This window comes from Hylobates moloch, unplaced genomic scaffold, assembly GCF_009828535.3.
Source record: "Hylobates moloch isolate HMO894 unplaced genomic scaffold, HMol_V3 SCAFFOLD_9, whole genome shotgun sequence".
Classification (NCBI taxonomy): Eukaryota; Metazoa; Chordata; class Mammalia; order Primates; family Hylobatidae; genus Hylobates; species Hylobates moloch.
Genome location: NW_026652284.1, coordinates 20,460,247 through 20,482,670, shown reverse-complemented (window position 1 = coordinate 20,482,670; position 22,424 = coordinate 20,460,247). Strand labels below are relative to the sequence as shown.

Here is a 22,424-nt window from a genome sequence, read left to right as displayed (position 1 = left end):
TCTGTCTATTAAGCCAACCTCTTCCGCTCAGCTCCTTCGAACACTTAACTCTGTTCTGTGGAATGAAGCACTGCCCAACTCTAAAATCACAATAAAGCCAAGTGAGATTTAAATTTGTTGTAGTTTTGCCCTTTAACACATGTATTAAAAAGAGCACAGTGGCTCACCTGTAATCCTTGCACTTTGGGAGGCCAAAGTGGGAAGATCACTTGAGCTCAGGAGTTCAACACCAGCCTGGGCAACATAGTAAGACCTGACCTCTATTTCTTTTTTCCTTTTCTTTTTTCTTAATGTCACCAGATACTCCACAGATTGGGGTGGGTAAAGGGAGCAATCAGGGGAGAGACTTTGGGTTTTGCAATATATATAAGCCAGACATGTTCATAAACCCTATGTTAATTTCCTATTGAAATAATGTCAAATCACTATGGCAGCAAAGAGGCCACATAGAAACAATTACCATTCTGCTAACCAGTAAAGTTATTCTGCGCCGGGCATGGTGCCTCACGCCTGTAATCCCAGCACTCTGGGAGGCCGAGGCAGGCAGATCACAAGGTCAGGAGATGGAAACCATTCTGGCTAACACGGTGAAACCCCGTCTCTACTAAAAATACAAAAAATTAGCTGGGCATGGTGGCGGGCACCTGTAGTCCCAGCTACTCAGGAGCCTGAGGCAGGAGAATCGCTTGAACTCGGGAGGCGGAGGCGCACTGCAGTGAGCCAAGATGGCGCCACTGCACTCCAGCCTGGGCAACACAGCAAGACTCCGTCTCAAAAAAGAAGAAAGAAAAGAAAGAAAAGCTAAGTTATTTTGCACCAATAACTGAATCCTACCTCTTTTTAACACTGAAGTTCATTTGTACCACAACTTAGAATTGGGGTTGGGCAACTTATAGCAGAAAAAATGATTCTGCAGGGTCAGGCATGGTGGCTCACACCTGTAATCCCAGCACTTTGGGGGGGACAAGGTGAGGAGATTGCTTGAACCCAGGAGTTTGGGACCAGCCTGGGAAACAGTGAGACCCCATCTCTACAAACAAATAAAAAATTAGCTGGGTGAAGTGGCACACACCTGTAGTCCCAGTTACCAGGGAGGCTGAGGTAGGAAGATTGCTTGATTCCAAGGCTGCAGTTGGCTATGACTGTGCCACTGCCCTCCAGGCTGGATGACAGAGCAAGACTCTGTCTCAAATTTTTTTTAAATGATTCTGCAAATCATAAGGAAATAAAACTGTGAAATAAGGTATATCTTCCTTCTTTCCTTCCTGGCATCTACCCCTCCAATACCCGTATCTTCTAGGTTTTTTTTTTGTTTTTTTTTTTTTTTGAGACAGAGTCTTGCTCTGTCACCCAGGCTGGAGTGCAATGGCGCGATCTCGGCTCACTGCAACCTCCGCCTCCCAGGTTCAAGCAATTATCCCACCTCAGCCTCCCAAGTAGCTGGGATTACAGGCACGCACCACCATGCCTGGCTAATTTTTGTGTTTTTTTAGTAGAGACGGGGTTTCGCCACATTGGCCAGGCTGGTCTCGAAATCCTGACCTCGGGTGATCCACCCACCTCGGCCTCCCAAAGTGCTGGGATTACAGGCGTGAGCCACTGCACCTGGCCTCTTCTAGGTTCTTAACACTATGGGAATCCAAATATCCTTTAAGAATCTCAGAGCTACAGCACCTGAAATTTTAAGTCCATGCGCTACAGATTTTAAAAGGCTATGGAACCCTCTCTATGCTATCATTATGATTGGCTGGCTGCCATCTAAATTCCACCAGACAATCCCTGAGCAAACGATCTGTATGGAGGAAGGGGATACTCCCAGCTACAAATGTCCTATTTTCCCATGCCCCATGGTTCATTCTAGGCACAAACATACAGCAATCTTAAGATTTGAGATTAAATATTTGCCAGTAAGTTTTACAAAAAATTTATATTCTCAATCAGATTATACCTCTTTTAAAACTATGTCAAGTATTAATAATAACTGTGAATAAAAGGCAAGTCAAATTTTTGGTAATACACTGTGGCAATATTTGGCTTCCGTCCCCACTTCCTAGCAGAGAGCTCCTAAAAACCCTAGGAATTTCCTGAGTGATGAGTGTCTCTTGTTTTTCATAACAAATTCACACCTGAATTTACGTTAATAAAGTGACAGGGTGGCGGTGGAAGGGATGCTAGGAAGCCTCAGGATGGGGCTGGTCATCAGAAAGACAAAGTGACTGGAGGGATGTAACTTTCAGCCCCATGCACCAACCTCCAGAGAGGGGAGGAGGGCTGGAAACTGAGCTCTATGAAAACTCCAGAACAGGAGATTTGGAGAGCTTCCAGGTCTGTGAACATTTCAAGGTGAGGGGAAAGCAGGTCCTGGGAGGGCAACACCTGAAGCCAACACCTGAAGCCCTCCCCACCCACAACCATGCCCTATATATCTCTTCCATTTGGCTGTTCGTGAGTTGTACCCTTTATGACAAAGGCATAAAGGTAAGTAAAACGGCCGGGCACGGTGGTTCACGCCTGTAATCCCAGCACTTTGGGAGGCCGAGGTGGGCAGATCATGAGGTCAGAAGATCGAGACCATCCCGGCTAACATGGCGAAACCCCATCTCTACTAAAAATACAAAAAATTAGCTGGGCGTGGTGGTAGGCGCCTGTAGTTCCAGCTACTCGGGAGGCTGAAGCAGGAGAATGGCATGAACCCGGGAGGCAGAGCTTGCAGTGGGCTGAGATCGCACCACTGCACCCCAGCCTGGGCAACAGAGCAAGACTCCATCTCAAAAAAAAAAAAAAAAAGGTAAGTAAAACGTTTTCCTGAGTTCAGTGAGTTGTTCTAGCTAATAATCAAACCTAAGAAAGGCCATGGGAATCCCAAAATTTGTAGTCTACTGTGTAGGTAGCCTAGGCACTGCATTTGTAGCTGCTGCCTAAAGTGAGGGCAGTCTCGCAAGATTCAGCCCTTAAGCTGTGGGGTGGGAGTATCAGAATTAAACTGTTAGTATCAGAACTGAATTTTCTTTTTCTGACACCACATTCACTCTAATCCAAAACACACTAAAAGTAAAGTTGTCTTCATGTGAAATACATTTGCCCCTGAAGTAACCCATTTCCATACTTAGGATACAAGAAAGAAGAGGCACTACAGGAATCAAGAGAATGACCCAATTTCACAATCTTCCTTATCAGTTCAACAGAAGGACTAGTCTGGTTGTAGGATTAAAAAGAATAAAATCACAACTACTTGTCTCTCCTGTCAAATCCAGCCACTTTGGAAAATGCACCTTCTGCTGTAAGTTATAGTAGCATATCTAACGTACAATTTTTTAAACATCTACCCATGCATGTGATTTTTAGGCAACCAAAAGTACTCAAACCACAGCAATGTATTCCATGCATTCACACATGTATGCAAGTGTGCTGTCTTGTTTGCAAAACTTGTTTGCTTCTATATCACAGAAGACATGTAACAAAACGCATACAGCTGGGCTTACATGTTTGTTAGAAATGCTTGTTCCGACTGGGCGTGGTGGCTCACGCCTGTAATCCCAGCACTTTGGGAGGCCAAGGCGGATGGATCACGAGGTCAGGAGATCGAGACCATCCTGGCTAATACGGTGAAACCCCGACTCTACTAAAAATACAAAAAAATTAGCCAGGCGTGGTGACGGGCGCCTGTAGTCCCAGCTACTAGGGAGGCTGAGGCAGGAGAATGGCATGAACCAGTGGGGCGGAGCTTGCAGTGAGCCGAGATCACACCACTGCAGTCCAGCCTGGGCAACAAAGCGAGACTCCACCTCAAAAAAAAAAAAAAAAAGAAAGAAAGAAAAAAAAGAAATGCTTGTTCCTCAGTGCCGTAAAGAAATAGCACGTGAACATAAATTTAATTATCTCAGCAAGGCCATTTATACCTTCTGCAGAAAGGATACACTTGCCGGCAGTTTTGCCATGAGAGTACACCGAGCAAAGGAGACAGGGTCATTTATAACCTGACGCATCTATCCTACTGCTGTGTCCGGTTTTTATTGGCTGGAACGGGACCTCACATTTTGTATTTGTCCTGATAGGCTAGCAACTTACAACTTTTAAAAAGAGGCAAAGAAGGCCAGGCGTGGTGGCTCACGCCTGTAATCCCAGCATTTTGGGAGGCTGAGGCAGGCGGATCACGAGGTCAGGAGATCAAGACCAGCCTGGCTAACACGGTGAAACCCTGCCTCTACTAAAAATACAAAAAAATTAGCTGGGCGTGGTGGCGGGCGCCTGTAGTCCCAGCTACTTGGGAGGCTGAGACAGGAGAATGGCGTGAACCTAGGAGGCGGAGCTTGTTGTGAGCCGAGATCATGCCACTGCACTCCAGCCTGAACCACAGGGCGAGACTCCATTTCCAAAAAAAAAAAAAAAAAAAGGGCAGAGGAGAACAAAGGAAGGAGGAAGTAACTTGTGGAATGCTGAGAAAGGTAAAAATACCTTTAAACAGGCTATGATCTAATGCTTGCTTGGACCAGTATGAGCATGCCAGGGCAAATATTTAGGCTAAATTGTGGGAGCTAAGAACATAAAGTACACTGATTTATTTATTACAGCTAGCAGATATTTAAGAATGTTAGCACATGTCTTTGAATAAATTTTGCTTTTAAAAGAAGTTACTATTTATTTCTAATTAGATGGGGGGGAAGTCTTTGAAGAGGAATCTCTACTTTTTACATGTTCAATTAAGAATACAACATTGCTTAGAAAATCATACCCAGAGGCTGGGCACAGTGGCTCAAGCCTATAATCCCAGCACTTTGAGAAGCCAAGGCAGGTGGATGGACTGCTTGAGGTCAGGAGTTTGAGAACAACCTAGGCAACATGGCAAAACTGCGTCTCTACCAAAAATACAAAAATTAGCTGGGCACGGTGGCATGCGCCTGTGGTCCCAGCTACTTGGGAGGCCGAAGATCACCTGAGCCCAGGAGATGGAGGTTGCAAGTAAGCCAAGATTATGCCACTGCACTCCAGCCTGGGCAACACAGGGAGATGTTATCTCAAAACAACAACAACAACAAACAAACAAAAAAACCTCTACCAAAGCTGGGTATAGCGGCTCACGCCTGTAATCCCAACATTTTGGGAGGCCAAGGCAGGAGGATCACTTGAGCCCAGCAGGTCAAGACAAGCTTGGGCAACATGACAAAACCCCATCTCTACAAAAAATAAAAAAATAAAAAAAATAGTGGTGGCATGTGCCTGCAGTCCCAACTACTGGGGAGGCTGAGGTGAGAGACCACCTGAGCAGGGAAGGTCAAGGCTACAGTGAGCTGTAGTCACACCACTGCACTCCAGCCTGGGTAAGAGAACAAGACCCTGTTTTGGCCAAGCGTGGTGGCTCACACCTGTAATCCCAACACTTTGGGAGGCTGAGGCGGGCGGATCACTTGAGGTCAGGGGTTCAAGACCAACCTGGCCAACACGGTGAAACCCGTTCTCTACCAAAAATACAAAAATTTGCCGGGTGTGATGGCGCTCACCTATAGTCCCAGCTATTTGGGAGGGTGAGGCGGGAGAATTGCTTGAACCCAGGAGGCAGAGGTTGCAGTGAGCCGTGATTGTGCCACTGCACTCCAGCCTGGGGACAGAGTGAGATTCTATCTCAAAAAAAAAAAAAAAAAAAAAGGTATAAAATGGAGATACAGTAAGATTGTTTCCTCAAAATATTCAAGACTTGTAGATTTACTCATTCATTCAACAAGCCTTTATTAAGCATCTACCATGTGCCAAACTTTGTCCTATACGTAGGCACACTCCACAATTTACATAACAAAGTTCACGCCCTCTTGGAGCAACAATTCCAGTGGGGTACACAGACAATAAACAAGCATCACCCCCTACATATTCTTCCTTCAATACTACTACCAACTGACATCCTTATATGTAACTTTCTCATTCTAGTCTCTTAACTAAGAAACAGCAGGTGGCCAGAACACAGCACAAGCTGAAGCCAGCATGGCACCTGAGCACAAGACCAAGTTCTCCAAGAACCTGCTGCACATGAAGTTCATGCAAACAGGACTGGACTCAGAAACTAAGAAATGACTAGAAGAGGAAGAAAATAAAATTAGTTAAGAGCACTGGCACTCAGATTTGCCAGAGCTTAATAAGTAAAGAATTTCATAACAGAAGAGCAGCATCTCGTTATATGAAGATCATTTCTATGGAAGGAATTTCATTCATCGGATTTACTCCTGAGGTTGAGAAATTAACGCTTCAGATGAATACTAGAACAAAGCAGAAACTGAAGATGAAACTGGAATTTTACGTGTCAGATGAAGAAGAAATGGCTAGAAGAAATGGCTAGAATATGAGACATTGGTGGGGACAACAGAAAAAAAGTCTGCCAAAAAGGGAGATCAAGCCAATTATGAAGACAATGAAAATGGAGACCTACAACTAATTAAAGCAAAGAAAATGTTCTTAAAGCCCCACGATCAAAATACACACCTTAAGAGATGGCTCAGAGATGCCTTGTGAAAGTTAGCAGCATGTTTTGTAACTAGTTCTGATGGTGCCTCTATAGTTATTAATACTATAACGTTTATTTGTAAAGAGATGTATAATTTTGGAAACATGCTGTTTTTGAAACAGATGTGTAATGGATGTTATACATCCTCTGCTAAATGATACTGAGTGGATTTTCAGCCCTTGATCTTCAAACATACAGGTTTCCTAAAGATTTTTTTTGTTTTTGAGACAGGGTCTCACTCTGTCACCTAGGCCAGAGTGGAATGGCTCAATCATGGCTTACTGCAGCTTCAACCTTCCTGGGCTCAAGGGATCCTCCCATCTCAGCCAAATCTTGGGTGTCTGGCCTTACAACTCACCCTATTTCAAGCTACCCTTCCACTACAACACCTTTCCTTCTCTGAGACCTTTCCTAACTAGTCTAGGTATTGAAACTGCCCCAACCGCCTGACCTCCTGCTATGATTAGAATGTTTGTGTCCCAAAATCCATAAGCTGACACCTGATCACCAGTGTGATGTTGTTGGAAGGTGAGACTGCTGGGAGGTGATTAGGTCCAGAGGACAAAGTCCCCTCATCCCTAAATGGGATTAGTGGCCTTATAAGAGACCCCAGAGAGCTCCCCCACCCATTGCACCATGCAAGAAGATACAGCAAAAAGGAACAAACGGGTCCGGACGCAGTGGCTCAGGCCTGTAATCCTAGCACATTGAGAGGCCGAGGCGGGCAGATCATCTGAGGCCAGGCGTTCGAGACCAGCCTGGCCAACATGGTGAAACCCTGTCTCTACTAAAAATACAAAAATTAGCCGGTGGCGCATACCTGTAACCCCAGCTACTCAGGAGGATTCCTTGCTTGGGAGGCGGAGGTTGCAGTGAGCTGAGAGCACCAAAGCGAAGCTGGGAGGCGGAGGTTGCAGTGAGCTAAGAGCACTACTGCATTCCAGCCTGGGAAACACAGTGAGACTCTGTTAAAAAAAGAAAAAGAAAAAAAGAAAAAACCACCATCTATGAACCCACAAAGCAGGCCCTTACCAAACGTCAAATACACCAGCACCTCAATATTGTCCTTCCCAGGATCCAGAACTGTGATAAGTTTCTGTCATTTACAAGCTACCCAGTCTATGGTATCGTTAAAGAAGCCTAAACAGACTAAACAGAACCCATGGCAAGGCCCTCCTTAGCTCTCAAACCTGCTCATGCTCTGTTCCCCTGTACTCTCCAGGCTCTAGCTACACAGGTCTCTTACATCCCCAAACGTGCCACGCTCTGTCCTGCCTTCAGGTCTTTTTTGGCCCAATCTCTGCTCACCACAACCACCGCCTCCAGGTTCAAGCAATTTTCCAGCCTCAACCTCCCGAATAGCTGGAATTACAGGCATGTGCCACCACACCCGGCTAATTATGTATTTTTAGTAGAGACGGGGTTTCTCCATGTTGGTCAAGCTGGTCTCAAACTCCCAAACTCAGGTGATCCGCCCACCTCGGCCTCCCAAAGTGCTGGAATTACAGGTGTGAGCCACTGCACCCGGCCATGCCTTCAAGTCTTTACCAACAATACTCCTTGCCCCTGCTCTTAAAGCTTTTGGCTTCTGACTCTCCAGATCTCAGCTCAAATCATCATCTCCTCCAAAAGTCCTCCCCTGACCACATTATCCAGGGCAATAGTGCCCTACCTCCTTACACTCGTTTCATATTACCTTATTTCCTTTATTGTAAGGTCATCATCTATAATTATCTTGTTTATCTGTCATATGGCAGTAGAAACAGACTTTTAAAAATAAGGAAATCTCCATAAAGGCAATAACTGCTGTATGCCCATAAAATAGCTCAATACCAGTCACACAGGACACACTCACCGAATAAATGAATCACAGGAGTAATTAACCATGTTATTTTTAGTCACATATGCTTATGTTTATTCTAATAGATTTTTGTTTTTTTTTTTTTTGGAGACAGGGTCTCACTCTGTCACCTAAGCTGCAGCACAGTGGCGCAATTTCAGCTTACTGCAACCTCTGCCTCCCACGCTCAAGCGATTCTCCTGCCTCGGCCTCCCAAGTAGCTGAGACTACAAGCATGCACCACCTCACCTCACCCAGCCCCTCTAATAGATTTTAAGCTCTCTGAGGGAACAACTAGGCTTATACTTCTTTATTCCCCCTCCCAATGCAGCCAATACAATACTGAACAATATATTAAGGACAGGAAAAAATAAAATTCTTAAATGTCTTTTAAAACTTTGTTGACTAAAGTAGTAATATGAAAAAACGCCCAGGCACAGTGGCCTCTAATCCCAACACTTTGGGAGGCCAAGGTGGGTCAATTATTTGAGGTTAGCAGTTCAAGACAAGCCTGGCCAACATGGTGAAATCCCGTCTCTGCTAAAACTACAAAAAATTAGCCAGGCGTGGCTGGGCGCGGTGGCTCACGCTTGTAATCCCAGCACTTTGGGAGGCCGAGGCGGGCGGATCACGAGGTCAGGAGATCGAGACCACGGTGAAACCCCCACTTACTAAAAATACAAAAAATTAGCCGGGCGTGGTGGCGGGATTTTTAAAGACAAGCAAATATGAGTTCCAATCTTAGCTCCACCTCAATGTGTATGATCCTGGCAAGTTACTTCACTTCTATGCCTTAACTTTCTCGTCTCTACAAATTGACATCTAATTCACAAGACCACTACAGAGAAATGAGGTAATGTATATATAAAGCAACTGGTACACCACCTAGCAGAGAGTAAATACCTAATATGGCACCTCATTCTTATGCAAAATTAAAATCTACAGAAACAACCCTAAAAAGATCAGAACAGTTGTTAAGTAAAAACATCTAAATACCATGAATAAGAGGGAACTCAGAAAAATCCTTGCTTCTACTAGACAGGGTTATTTGCTAATTTGATCAATCCTTTCAGAAATCCCTTCATTCCAATCTCAAAGAGCAATTTAATTTAATAAGTGTCACATTTGTAGCCAAGAGATTCAAAATATTACAGAAAGGGCTGTAACCCACCTCACCCTATTTTGAGACAAAATAACCTAATCACACAGCAAGTATTTCTCAAGTCTCTAACATGCCCAAGGAAGACTACAGAGTTGCAGTAAAGAGCATATGCTTTCAATCAAGCAGCCCTAAAGCTCATATTCCCATTCTTGTGCGATTTTGGGCAAGCTACTTAAAACTCTTTTAAGCCTCGCTTCCTTTGTAAAACAGAGACAATAGTATCACCATCACCGGTTGTCAAGTCACTCTGCAAAGAGCAATTAACACTCAACTGTGAACTCTTACTATCAACGTGAAATAATCCAAATATGCAGGCAATTTAGCAGTGGCTCACGCCTGTAATCCCAGAGTGCCAAGGTGGGTGGATCACCTGAGGTCAAGTTCGAGACCAGCCTGACCAACATGGTGAAACCCTGTCTCTACTAAAAATATAAAAATTAGCCAAGCGTGGTGGCAAGCGCCTGTAATCCCAGCTACTGAGGAGGCTGAAGCCAGAGAATTGCGTGAACCCGGGAGGCAGAGGTTACAGTGAGATTGCACTACTGCACTCCAGCCTGGGCAACAGAGCAAGACTCTCAAAAAAAAAAAAGAATCTTCTCTAGGCAATCTTCTATAGTAGGCTGTCTTCTAAACTCCATCAAAGTGAAAGTCAATTATACACCCCTGAAAACAAAATAGGAACACTCACAAGGCCAGGCATAGTAGCTCACACCTGTGATCCCAGCACTATGGGAGGCCGAGGCGGGCAGATCTCCTGAGGTCAGGAGTTCCACACCAACCTGGCCAACGTGGCAAAACCTGTCTCGACTAAAAATACAAAAATTAGCAGGCATGATGACACACACCTGTACTCCCACCTACACAGGAGGCTGAGACAGGAGAACTCCTTGAACCGGGGAGGCAGAGGCTGTGGGTGAGCCAAGATCACATCATTATACTCCAGCTTGAGTGACAGAGTGAGATTCCACCTCAAAAAATTTTTTAAAAAAGCATTCACAAGAGTATTTGATTAGAAGGGAAGAAAGATTACAGTAAGATTTTCCCTCAGAATATTAGGAAAACACAAGGTTTTTTTTTAAATGCCCTACACATATATTTCCACTTCAGGTAATTTATCCAAAAAGAAGAAAATACTTTATCAAGAAACAATGAGATGCTATACCATCAAAACAGTTAATGTAACAACAACAAAAAAAAAAACAAGTAATAATACACCACAGGATGAAATGTTATACATATTAAAGATGATTGTGAAGGTCTGGCGCAGTGGCTCACGCCTGTAATCCCAGCACTTTGGGAGGCCAAGGCGGGAAGATCAAAAGAGGTCAGGAGTTCCAGACCAGCCTGGGTCAACATGGCAAAACCCCATCTCTACTAAAAATACAAAAATTAGCCGGTGTGGTGGCTCACACCTGTAATCCCAGCTACTCGGGAGGCTGAGGCACGAGAATCACTTGAACCCGGGAGGCGAAGGTTCCAGTGAGCCATGATGGCATCACTGCATTCCAGCCTGGATGACAAGAGCAAGACTCTGTCTCAAAAAAAAAAAAAGTTGTGAAGGTTACCAACAAGGTAATACAATGTTATTAAAAGTACATAACTGTTAAATCCTTTTTTGTTCTAAAGGGGCAAAAGAAATTTAACAGTAGTTGTGCTGGTATGTGTGCAGTTCAAGAACAAGATCCCAAGCACCTAACAGACCCTCTCTAATTACGACACAAGTTAGGATCTAAAATATCTGTTAAAATAGGATTTCGTTCTTCCAAGAACCAACTCTATTAACTTATTACAAAAGTTATCTAAGTAAGATATCTAAATGCCTACTATAGCATTACACTGGGTAACAGAAATCTTGCCTTCAAAGGCCTTTAACACATTTCAGTAATTTACTAAATGCCTACTCTGTGCCAAATTCTATGCTAGAAAATTCATCATACATCATCTAGTATACTTTACTGGTTATAAGAGGCTAGGAACTGTAGTAGTCTCAGATTGCTACAATTTTACACTATGAAATAGGAGTGCCACAGATTTTCAGAGTAAACACGGGAGAGTAATCTAAAATAATGTGAGAATAAATCTCTAGTTAGATAGGAGTATCAGGAGAAAAGGCACAAGCAAGCATGCAAAGTGGAAAAAAGAAACAAACAAAAAAAACTATGAGTCCAAGTCATATAGACTCTAAAAGCTAAGCAGAACAGTCACTTCTTCCATATCCATGAACAGTGTTTTAGGAGTATCAATATTGTACCTGTATTCCAAGGTGGACTGCCAAAGACAACCGATAGTCAAGGAACTCAGCTAAGAAACTAGGGTAATAATCTAAGATTGAAATGGAGCATCTGCCCTGCGGTAGTAGCACAGAAATAGAGAATAGGTCATCAGATTGGAGGTGGAGGGTTTAAGGAGAAAGTTATAAAGAAGTTTTTTGGTTTGAAATATCAGAGGATAGGTTTGTACCACAGACAAATGGATAAGTTCGGAAAAAACTTTTTTTTTTTTTTTTTTTTTAATAGAGCCACGGTCTCACTATGTTGACCAGGCTACCAGGCTAGTCTCAAACTGCTGGCCTCAAGCAATCCTCCCACCTGGGTCTCCCAAACTGCTGGTATTACAGGCATGAGCCACCATACCCAAGCAGAAAAAAACTCTTAAGATCAGGCAACTTATGTTCTTATAAATGCACCAAAAAGACAAATATTTTCAGAATCAGTACAGAGTATTTTGGTCGTAAGTCTGCAAGAATGAAATCACGCCAGCCTATATCAGATATCCTAAACAAGCATACATTTGCAGCATAAAATAAGTCACTACATTACCTAGGCAGCAAACGTGACAAACTGAGAAACTTTCTTTTAAAAGGCACCTCATAAGGTGAGATACCAACTACAAAACAAACTATGATTATTGAGACTTTCTTTGTTCTAGCTGATGAGGTAGAAGTACCTACATTCAGATTCTCAGACAACTTGTCTTATAAACCACAAGCCATTTTTCAAATGGGTCAAACAGCCAGGCATGGAGGCTCACGCCTGTAATCCCAGCACTTTGGGAGGCCAAGGCAGGCATATCATTTGAGGCCAGGAGTTTGAGACCAGCCTGGCCAACGTGATGAAACCCCGTCTCTACTAAAAATACAAAAATTAGCTGGGTATGGTGGCACATGCCTGTAGTCCCAGCTACTCAGGAGGCTGAGGCAGAACTGCTTGAATCCAGGAGGCAGGGGTTGCAGTGAGCCGAGATCACGCCACTGCACTCCAGCCCGGGTGATAGAGTAAGAATCCGTTCTCAAAAAAATAAATAAATAAAATAAAAAAGGGTGTTCCATAGGGGTGATGGGGAGGATGAAACGCCATCAAACAAGTTTAAGAAACATCAAGTTAGGCCGGGCGCAGTGGCTCATGCCTGTAATCCCAGCACTTTGGGAGGCCGAAGGGGGCAGATCACTTGAGGTCAGGAGTTTGAGACCAGCCTGGCCAACACGGTAAAATCCCATCTCCACTAAAAATACAAAAATTGGGCCGGGCGCGGTGGCTCACGCTTGTAATCCCAGCACTTTGGGAGGCCGAGGCAGGCGGATCACGAGGTCAGGAGATCGAGACCACGGTGAAACCCCGTCTCTATTAAAAAAAAAAAAATACAAAAAATTAGCCGGGCGTGGTGGTGGGCGCCTGTAGTCCCAGCTACTCGGAGAGGCTGAGGCAGGAGAATGGCGTGAACCCGGGAGGCGGAGCTTGCAGTGAGCCGAGATTGTGCCACTGCACTCCAGCCTGGGCGACAGAGCGAGACTCCGTCTCAAAAAAAAAAAAAAAAAAAAAAATACAAAAATTAGCCAGGCATGGTGGCAGGCACCTGTAATCCCAGCTACTCGGGAGGGTGAGGCAGGAGAACTGCTTGAACCCAGGAGGCAGAGGTTGCAGTGAGCCGAGATCACACCACTGCATTACAGCCTGGGCAGTAATAGAGCAAGACTCCGTCTCAAAAAAAAAAGAAAGAAAGAAACATCAAGTTAAACTGATTGACAGTCTAATTTCTCTAACCCTTTAAAATAAACTTATATACATTATGATTTCCAGGATGAAGATATAATAAAGGGTTGTTTTTTTTCCTGAGACAGAATTTTGCTCTTGTTGCCCAGACTGAAGCGCAGTGGTGCAATCTCGGCTCACTGCAACCTCCACCTCCCCGGTTCAAGCGATTCCCCTGCCTCAGCCTCCCGAGTAGCTGGGATTGCAGGCACATGCCACCACACCCGGCTAATTTTTTGTATTTTTAGTAGAGACTGGGTTTCACCATGTTGGCCAGGCTGGTCTCGAACTCCTGACCTCACGTGATCCGCCCACCATGGCCTCCCAAAGTGCTGGGATTACAGGCGCAAGCCACTCTGCCCGGCTGGGTTTCTAATTTGTCTGACACCCAAGCCCATGGAAACGTCTTTCAGATATTCTGAAACACACTAAGCCACACAGGCCTTACTCTAAAATTATCCCCTACCCTCATCTTTACTAGCTTATCAACTATTAGGATGATCTAACATTTCCTTTGCCCCTATGATGAACAGAGCAAATAAATAGCACAAATAAAATAGCAAAATAAAAAAACACTGATATCCATAGAACTATCCTTTCAAGTTATCTGATAAACCAAACTTTACACATTTTAAAATCTAATCACTTATTTTAAAATCTTGTTAATCTTAAACCCTATAATAAAAATGTTTTTTAGGCAAGCAAGTGATATGAATGTATTAATTCCATTTCAGAATTTATCTAAAACCGAGTTCTTCTCCAATAGTATTCAGCTAATGAAACAAATACTAGTAAAGTTGTAATGAAAATCACTGAAACCAGAGATAAGTGTTATTCAAGTAACATTATTCTTTCACTTCCCACTCCTCTTCATCTGCTTTTATATAGATTAAAAACAAACTAAAAATATTACAAATACTCCTAAACTGTCTTCCAGCAAAGCAAATGAACCATAGCTGAAATCTTGTTTATGCTTTCTTCTACTAAATGTATCCTCTTTTCTCATACCCTTTAACGCTAATTAACATAATATTCTTTTATTCCACCTCCATCTCCCTCTGGTTTCATCATCTGTTCCTCATTTGATCTGTTCTCAGACACCTCTCCTCCTTCCACAAGGAGTAACGAGTTGCAATAATCTTTTTTTTTTTTTTTTTAATTTTTTGAGACAGAGTCTCAGCTGTCGCCCAAGCTGGAGAACAGTGGTGCATCCCCGCTCACTGCAGCCCCTGCATCCCGGGTTCAAGCGATTCTCGTGCCTCAGCCTCCCAAGTAGCTGGGCTTACAGGCGCATGCCACCATGGCTAATTTTTGTATTTTTAGTAAAGACGGGGTTTTACCATGTTGACCAGGTTGGTCTTGAACTCCAGACCTCAGGTGATCGGCCTGCCTCAGCCTCCCAAAGTGCTGGGATTACAAGCATGAGCCGCCGCACCCAGCCTACTGATAATCTTTTAATTGAAAAGGATGCAGATGGCTTCAAATGGCCACTTAAGACACAGAGAATGGACACAGGTAATAAACACAGGTGTTCCTGAGACACTGATCCCCCAGCTCTCAGGGATAGTTCTGGAGAATTTCTCCTACACCAAATAGTTAAAGAAGGAAAAAGGAAACATCAGAGAAATAAATTCAATCTGGCCCTTGAAAAGTAACAGGCCGGGAGCCATGGCTCACGCCTGTAATCCCAGCACTTTGGGAGGCCAAGGCAGGCGGATCACCTGAGGTCAGAAGTTCAAGACCATCCTGTCCAAATAGTGAAACCCCGTCTCTACTAAAAATACAAAAATTAGCCAGGTATGGTGGTGTGCGCCTGTAATCCCAGCTACTTGGGAGACTGAGGCAAGAGAATCGCTTGAACCCGGGAGGCGAGGTTGTGGTGAGCCAAGATCGCACCACTGCACTCCAGCGTGGGCAACAGAGCAAGACTCTGTCTCAAAAAAAAAAGAAAAAAAAGAAAAATAGCAATAATTTTTTCAGGCGGGTAGCTGAAAAAGATGATTTTAGTTCTTAACATTTTCCCTTGAAATTGGAAATATGATTTTAGCAAAAAAAAGCAGAAAACATGTTTACATTCAACAAGCTAAATGCCAAGTCTGTATTTCACCTAAGTTTTCATAATGAATATGAATTATCCTAATCATATGCTTAGACCATTCCTCTTCACAACAATTAGTTTTCAATAAAATGTCACTTAAGTTCAAATGTATAATCAAGGCCCCGTGCTGTGGTGGCACATGCCTGTAATCCCAGCTACTAGGGAGGCTGAGGCAGGAGAATCACTTGAACCTGGTAGGCGGAGGTTGCGGTGAGCTGAGATTGCGCCACTGCACTCCAGCCTGGGCTCAAAAAAAAAAAAAATTAAGGCCTTGCAGAGGTCAAAAGGAATCCCACAGTCTGGAGGCCAAGGTGGAGTTCTCATGGGGACAAGATTACAATTAGCCAAGTGTGGTGGTGTGTGCCTGCAATCCCAGCTACTTAGGAGGCTGAGGTTGGAGGATCCTTTAAGTCCAGGAGTTCAAGGTTACAGTGAGCTATAATCGCACCACACACTGCAGCCTGGGTGACATAGCAAGACTCTATCTCTAAAAAATAAAAACAAAATTAAAAAATACATAATTCAGCTGGGTGCGGTGGTTCACGCCTGTAATCCCAGCACTATGGGAGGCCGAGGTGGGTGGGTGGATCACCTGAGGTCGGGAGTTTGAGACCAGCCTGACCAGCATGGAGAAACCCCCAACATGGAGAAATCCCATCTCTACTAAAAATACAAGATCAGCCAGGCATGCTGGCACATGCCTGTAATCCCAGCTACTCGGGAGGTTGAGGCAGGAGAATCACTTGAACCCGGGAGGTGGCGGTTGCAGTGAGCGGAGATCGCGCCATTGCACTCCAGCCTGGGCAACAAGGGCAAAACTCCATCTCAAAAAAAAAAAAAAACAACTTTAAACAACACATTAGTTCCTGATAATGAGCAGACATGCGGCAACTCTACATAATAGGCAGGAAACTACAATTCCTTTAAAAACTAAATATGCTTCAGATTCATTTTCAGATTATGATCCTTGCAATAAATTCTGGTACACTGCCTAAAATAAACCAGGTTATGCTTCCATAGGAAAATAAAATGAAATAAAGCATTCACGTTGTTTCCGAAATGAGACATCACTCTAGCAGTCCTGACGAGGGTGCTTCAAGCCTTAATACACATAAAAATCATGTGGGGATCTTATTAAAATAAGATTCTGAGTCAGTAAGACTGGGATGAATCCTGACAGTTCTGATGAGCTCCCTATGCTGCTGGGTCCACGGACTATACTGTAATTCACGCCTGTAATTCCAGCACTTTGGGAGGCCGAGGCAGGCCGATCATGTGAGGTCAGGAGTTCCAGACCAGCCTGACCAACATGGTGAAATCCCCACCTCTACTAAAAATACGAAAATAATCCGGGCGTGGTGGTGGACACCTGTAATCCCAGCTACTCAGGAGGCCGGGGCAGAAGAATCGCTTGAACCTGGGAGGCAGAGGTTGCAGTGAGCCAAGATCGCGCCACTGCACTCCAGCCTGGGTGACAGAGCGAGACTCTGTCTCAAAAAAAAAAAAAAAAAAAAAAAAAAGAAAAGAAAAAAATAAATAAAGCAATCCCCACTTCATTTAGAAATGTTTTTGGGCTAGACATGGTGGCTTACGCCTGTAATCCCAGCACTTTGGGAGGCCGAGGCGGGCAGACCACCTGAGGTCAGGAGTTCGAGACCAGCCTGACCAACATGGAGAAACCCCATCTCTACGAAAAATACAAAATTAGCCAGGTGTGCTGACGCATGCCTGCAATCCCAGCTACTCAAGAGGCTGAGGCGGGAAAATCGCCTGAACCCAGGAGGCGGAGGTTGCGGTGAGCCAAGATCATGCCATTGCACTCCAGCCTGGGCAACAAGAGCAAAACTCCATCTCAAAAAAGAAAAAAGAAATGTTTTTGGATTCATCAGATTAGTCCGGGGGAAGGATGGTTATTAAAATGTTTATGTTTGAGAGAAACACAGCTTCTCAAAGATGGCGGGGAAAGGTCCTCAGAGTTGTGCCAAGAGCAAAAATCTATACAGCACTCACTATGTGCCAGTGAATAGTCCTAAACACTTCATATATATTAATTCAATCTTCCTAACACTGCAACACTGTGAGGTAAGCACTATTGCTATCCCTATTTTAGAGGAAGTAAACCTGAGTCACAAAGACATTACTTAGACTGCATATAGCTAATAAGTGGCAGAACCAGGATCTGAACCCAGGCAGTCTGGTTCCAGAGTCTATGCTTTTAATCACTATGGTAGCAATATACCAATCAAGAACACAGCAGAATTGAAATGGCAAATGGCAATGGCTTAATTTTACAGAAAAGGATGCAAGGTTAAAGTGTAAAGCGTTACAGAACAACAGTAAGTAACAGAGCCTAAATCAGAGTTTCTCTTAAGGTGATAGAGCACCAATGCTTAGTGAATACCATGACTTAATATAGTTTTCTGCTCTATTAGAAATTGTTCTGGACTTTAGTATAATGGCTAATGACAAATCTTTGATTTAAAAAATATTTTTCTAAAATTGCAAGAAGGGACACCACATTGGTGGCAGAAAGCCTGGTTTCACTTCATGGAATAAGCAGTTTGAGATCAATGTCCCAGAAGAGTTTTGACATTCAGAACTTAAAATAGCAGCAGCAGCAGAGGTAGCTGAAATGGCAAGTAATGAAAATTGCTATAGTAAAAATATTTTGGACTGAAGGTATGAGAAACTAAAAGTAGAAACTAGTAAGACACAAAGCATAACATGACCAGGAATCTGATACAGTAGTGAACAAGTGGCAAAAGTTATTTGCAAACAAAGAAATAAAGGAAGATAGGGAAACGAACATTAAGTGAATAATTTTTAGGAGAGTAAGAGAACTAGTAGTCATCACAGATTTTCTAAGTGATGGTAAATTGTCCAGACAGTGCAGCTGCAGAAGATACTGACCTAAACAGATGGAAAAAGTCAAGCAAGAGTAGATTAGTAATCACTACTTCAATGAGCCCAAATAAAGATATGGCTGACCAAGCACAAAAGTTGTCTCAGGAAACATAGCACAAAGGCCCATGGAATATTAGGGAAAACGTTAACCCTCAGACATCATCAAATTCATTCACTTGAAAAATATTTCTTAAAACCTACTGTATGTATGGCAGTATTCTAGGCATTAGCAATGGGGTGACCATGCCAGGCCAAAGCCCTGCCCTCACAGAACTTACAATCTAATGAGGAAATGTATGTGGAAGAGAACACTGAATAAGGCATTACCATAAAATTCCAAAATGAAGCCTTTTAATACAAAGAGATATTTTCCTGGAAGATATGTTAACACAATATTTAACCCTCTCTCCCCTTCAAAGGAAGCCCGGTAGCCTAAGGTGCTCATTGTTTCTCATCCTCTCAAAAACAAAAACAAAAAGAAAAAAAAAAACTCTAAAACAATAGAGAAGTGCATTTAAAATACATCTATAAATAAGAGCACAACTTGTCTTTTACTTCCAAGAAAGCCTGTCAGCGGCACAGCAGCTCATGCCTATATCCCAGCACTGTCAGAGGCCAACAGGAGCAGATAGCTTGAGTTCAGGCATTCCAGATCAGCCTGGACAATATGATGAAACCCGATCTCTACGAAAGATACCAAAATTAGCCAGGTCTGGTTGCACGCACCGTAGTCCCAGCTACTGCAGAGGCTGAGGTGGAAGGATCAGTTGAGCCTGGGAGGCCGAGGCTGCAGTGAGCTGTGATCACACCACTGCACTCTAGCCTGGGCGACAGAGTAAGACCCTGTCTCCAAAAAAAAAAAAAAAAAAAAAAATCAATTTTTTATTTAAGTCCCTATACTACTCTAGGCTATAACATCTGCCTTAGATTCCCAAAAAATTAAGTTTAGTAAGAACAGGTATTGGTTGTAACATGAAAACATTTTAAGAGTATAAACAGAGGATGTGATACCTTTCTGGTCTTGAAGAAATTACTGAAAACGAGCTCATTTAATACTTTAAGTTGATTACCAATCTCTTATCTCCATCTCAGTATAAAAACTATAAATTCAGGCTGGGCGCGGTGGCTCACGCCTGTAATCCCAGCACTTTGGGGGGCCGAGGCGGGCGGATCATGAGGTCAGGAGATCAAGACCATCCTGGCTAACACGGTGAAACCCCGTCTCTACTAAAAATACAAAAAATTAGGCGGGCGTGGTGGTGGGCACCTGTAGTCCCAGCTACTCGGGAGGCTGAGGCAGGAGAATGGCATGAACCTGGGAGGCGGAGCTTACAGTGAGCCGAGATCGCACCACTGCACTCCAGCCTGGGCGACAGACTGAGACTCCTTCTAAAAAAAAAAAAAAAAACTATAAATTCAAACTACTGTTATTTTCTAAAAGGAAAGATACAAATTGATATTATTTTAAATTATTAAATATAGAAAGCTCAAGAAAGTAAGGCAGATGTGTTCCAATTTTATACGCCTAAAATATTACATCAAGGCTAACAAATGTATTTCAGAGATTCAAGTTCCACACCTATCCAACGGTCTGTAATGCCTACACACTACAGAAAGCTGCCTTGAACCTACACTCCTTTTAAGTGTTTACCAATCTGTTCCCTATAAAAATGAGAAACAGTGGGAAAGCATTTGTTTCGACATGAATTATCTTTACAACAATGCATTACACAATTGGATCTCATTTGCTTTACAGTGTCAACATTTTTCTGTGATACTACTGTAGTCGCGGAAGGATATAAAATTTAGAATGTAAACACCCTAGGGAACAAAAATTGTGACCTCTGCTTGACCCCAGGAGTCCAAGACCAGCCTGGACAACATGGCGAAACCCTGTCTGTACAAAAAATACAAAAATTAGAGGGGCATGGTGGTACATGCCTGCAGTACCAGCTACTTGGGAGGCTGAGGTGGGAGGATCACTTGACCCCTAGAGGCGGAGGCTGCGGTGGGCCAAGATCGCGCCACTGCACTGCAGCCTGGGAGTGCAATATCCATTATATTTAGTAAAGTCTTTGAGACCCTGTCTCAAAAAAAATAAAAAGTGTGATCTCAAAATTATGAAAATATTAAGTTTTTTTGCTTAAAAATCCAAGGCTCGTTTTTAATAACAGAACTAAAATGTCTAGCATATATCAGGTATAAACGGATCCTCTTTTCAACACAACTTCACCACAAAAAGTGCACTTGAATCAACCTAGGGAGATTCCCAGCATGCAGTAAATCACAAAGGAGAAGAAACAGTCTGGGAAAATCATTTTGGACCGAAAAGTGTTCCCACAAATAAACCCACTTCATTCTAGTATAGTCAAAGGGACCTCTATTTAAAGTTAATGCCCACGCAAGGGGCCGCGGACGGTGTTGTCTTACACTATTCCCTGACACAAACTAATTCTGGGATTTTAAACCTTCCTGGCTTATAGGTGCACTGAAGGCGGTCATGAACACAAGTAACAAGCTTTCAAAACATCATCTGTGAATACGACGCATTGGGAAGCTGGCAGGATAAGCCACTGGGTGACCGACTAAGGCTGCAAAATGCTGTCTGAATTTAAGTCCCTGACTTGTAAGAGTTAAGTCTCACTCCTTATACCGCGATGACGTAACCTTCCACACTGCATTTATCTTGGACTTAAAGGGGAGGAAAAACAAACGAACAAAGAAAATTTCCCCCCGATAAGAGGAATTAACCAAGCAGTAGAACGACGGCTTCGGGAGGTGGTTAGGTAACTCCCCGAAAGGGAAGCTTCAGCTGAATCGGCAGGGAGCGGGCTGGAGGAGCGGATGGAAATGCTAGGGACTCGACCTCCGGCAGGAAGACCAGCCTGGAGCCAGGGGCTCCAGGCCACTCCTCCCAGAGAACGCGGCCGGCGCGGAGGGGAGCGCGGACAGGCACCGCCGCGGGCAGCCCGCGAGCGGCCCTCCTGCCGCCGCCCCGCCGCGGCCGCAACGCCACTCCCCTCCCCCGCCCCCCCAACCCCCGCCGCAAAATGTCCGCGGCGGCGCCCGGCGAAGCAGGAAGTCCAGGCCGGAGCGCAGGGCACGGAACGCAGCCTGCGAGCCCCGAGGACCGGCGCCCGGCCCGGCCCAGGCGCCCGCGAGTCGCTGAGGCCCCCGGCACCCGGGCCCAGGCCGCCCTTAGGAGCCCGCGGGGCCGGGCTGGGGGGAGGGGAGCTCGGGCGCCCAGGATGGGTGTGACCCCCTTCCTTCCGCCGCTGCCGGTGACAGCCCGGCCCCGCTCGCGCCCCGAGCTCCGACCGCGCGCCCCTCAGCAGGCGGGCGCCCCCTGCCTCCCCGGCCGCGACCCCCGCCCCGGCTCCCCCATAGAACGCGGACCCTTGCCCGCCCGGAGGACGCAGCGCGAGCCGGGCACTCCCCCACAACCCGTGCTCCCGGGCCCCCCTCGATCCCGCAGACGGGGTGTTCCCGAGGACTGGGAGAGGACGGAGACGGCAGGGACAGGACAGTGGGGCGGCCGCTCTCGCGGGGAACCTCAGGCCCCGCACTCACCTCAGCTTCTCCACCGGGGCGTTGGCAGCACTGCGCGGGGTCTCCTCGGCTGCCGGACAGGGGCACGCACCTGACGTCAGCGCGCAGGAGACGCACAGTTGGGTGCCCGCGGAAGTGGGAGGAACAGGGAAGGGGAAGAGGCTGGGGCGGGTCAAGGCGGTGCCTGGATTGCTCTGGCTCCGCCCGCCTGTCGCGCACGCGCAGGCCGGCGCAGCTGGTGAGTTCGGGGCCATGCTCCGCATCTTTTCCCAATGGTTGTATTTGTAATAATACTGTGAACGGTAGTATGCAAAGCGCTTCCTCTACCAGTTTTTTTTGTTTGTTTTTCTGAG

The 22,424-nt window shown here is 44.9% G+C and overlaps 1 protein-coding gene across 4 annotated transcripts in view; it reads right to left on the bottom strand.

Moving 5' to 3' along the window:
- Window positions 1–22,195, bottom strand: part of CDC42 (cell division cycle 42) — a 40,688-nt gene extending 18,493 nt beyond the window's left edge. Inside the window, exons 1-2 of one of the 4 annotated variants that reach the window (XM_058444642.1) lie at window positions 22,093–22,109; window positions 7,311–7,455 (exon numbers count right to left, since the gene is read on the bottom strand). The gene's annotated coding sequence lies outside the window, so the exon portion shown is untranslated. Of the gene's footprint in view, window positions 1–1,072; window positions 1,188–7,310; window positions 7,456–22,092 lie in introns of those variants that run through there. The other 3 variants (XM_032759233.2, XM_032759235.2, XM_058444643.1) reach the window with 3 other exon arrangements.
- Between the last annotated feature and the right edge of the window lie 229 nt (window positions 22,196–22,424).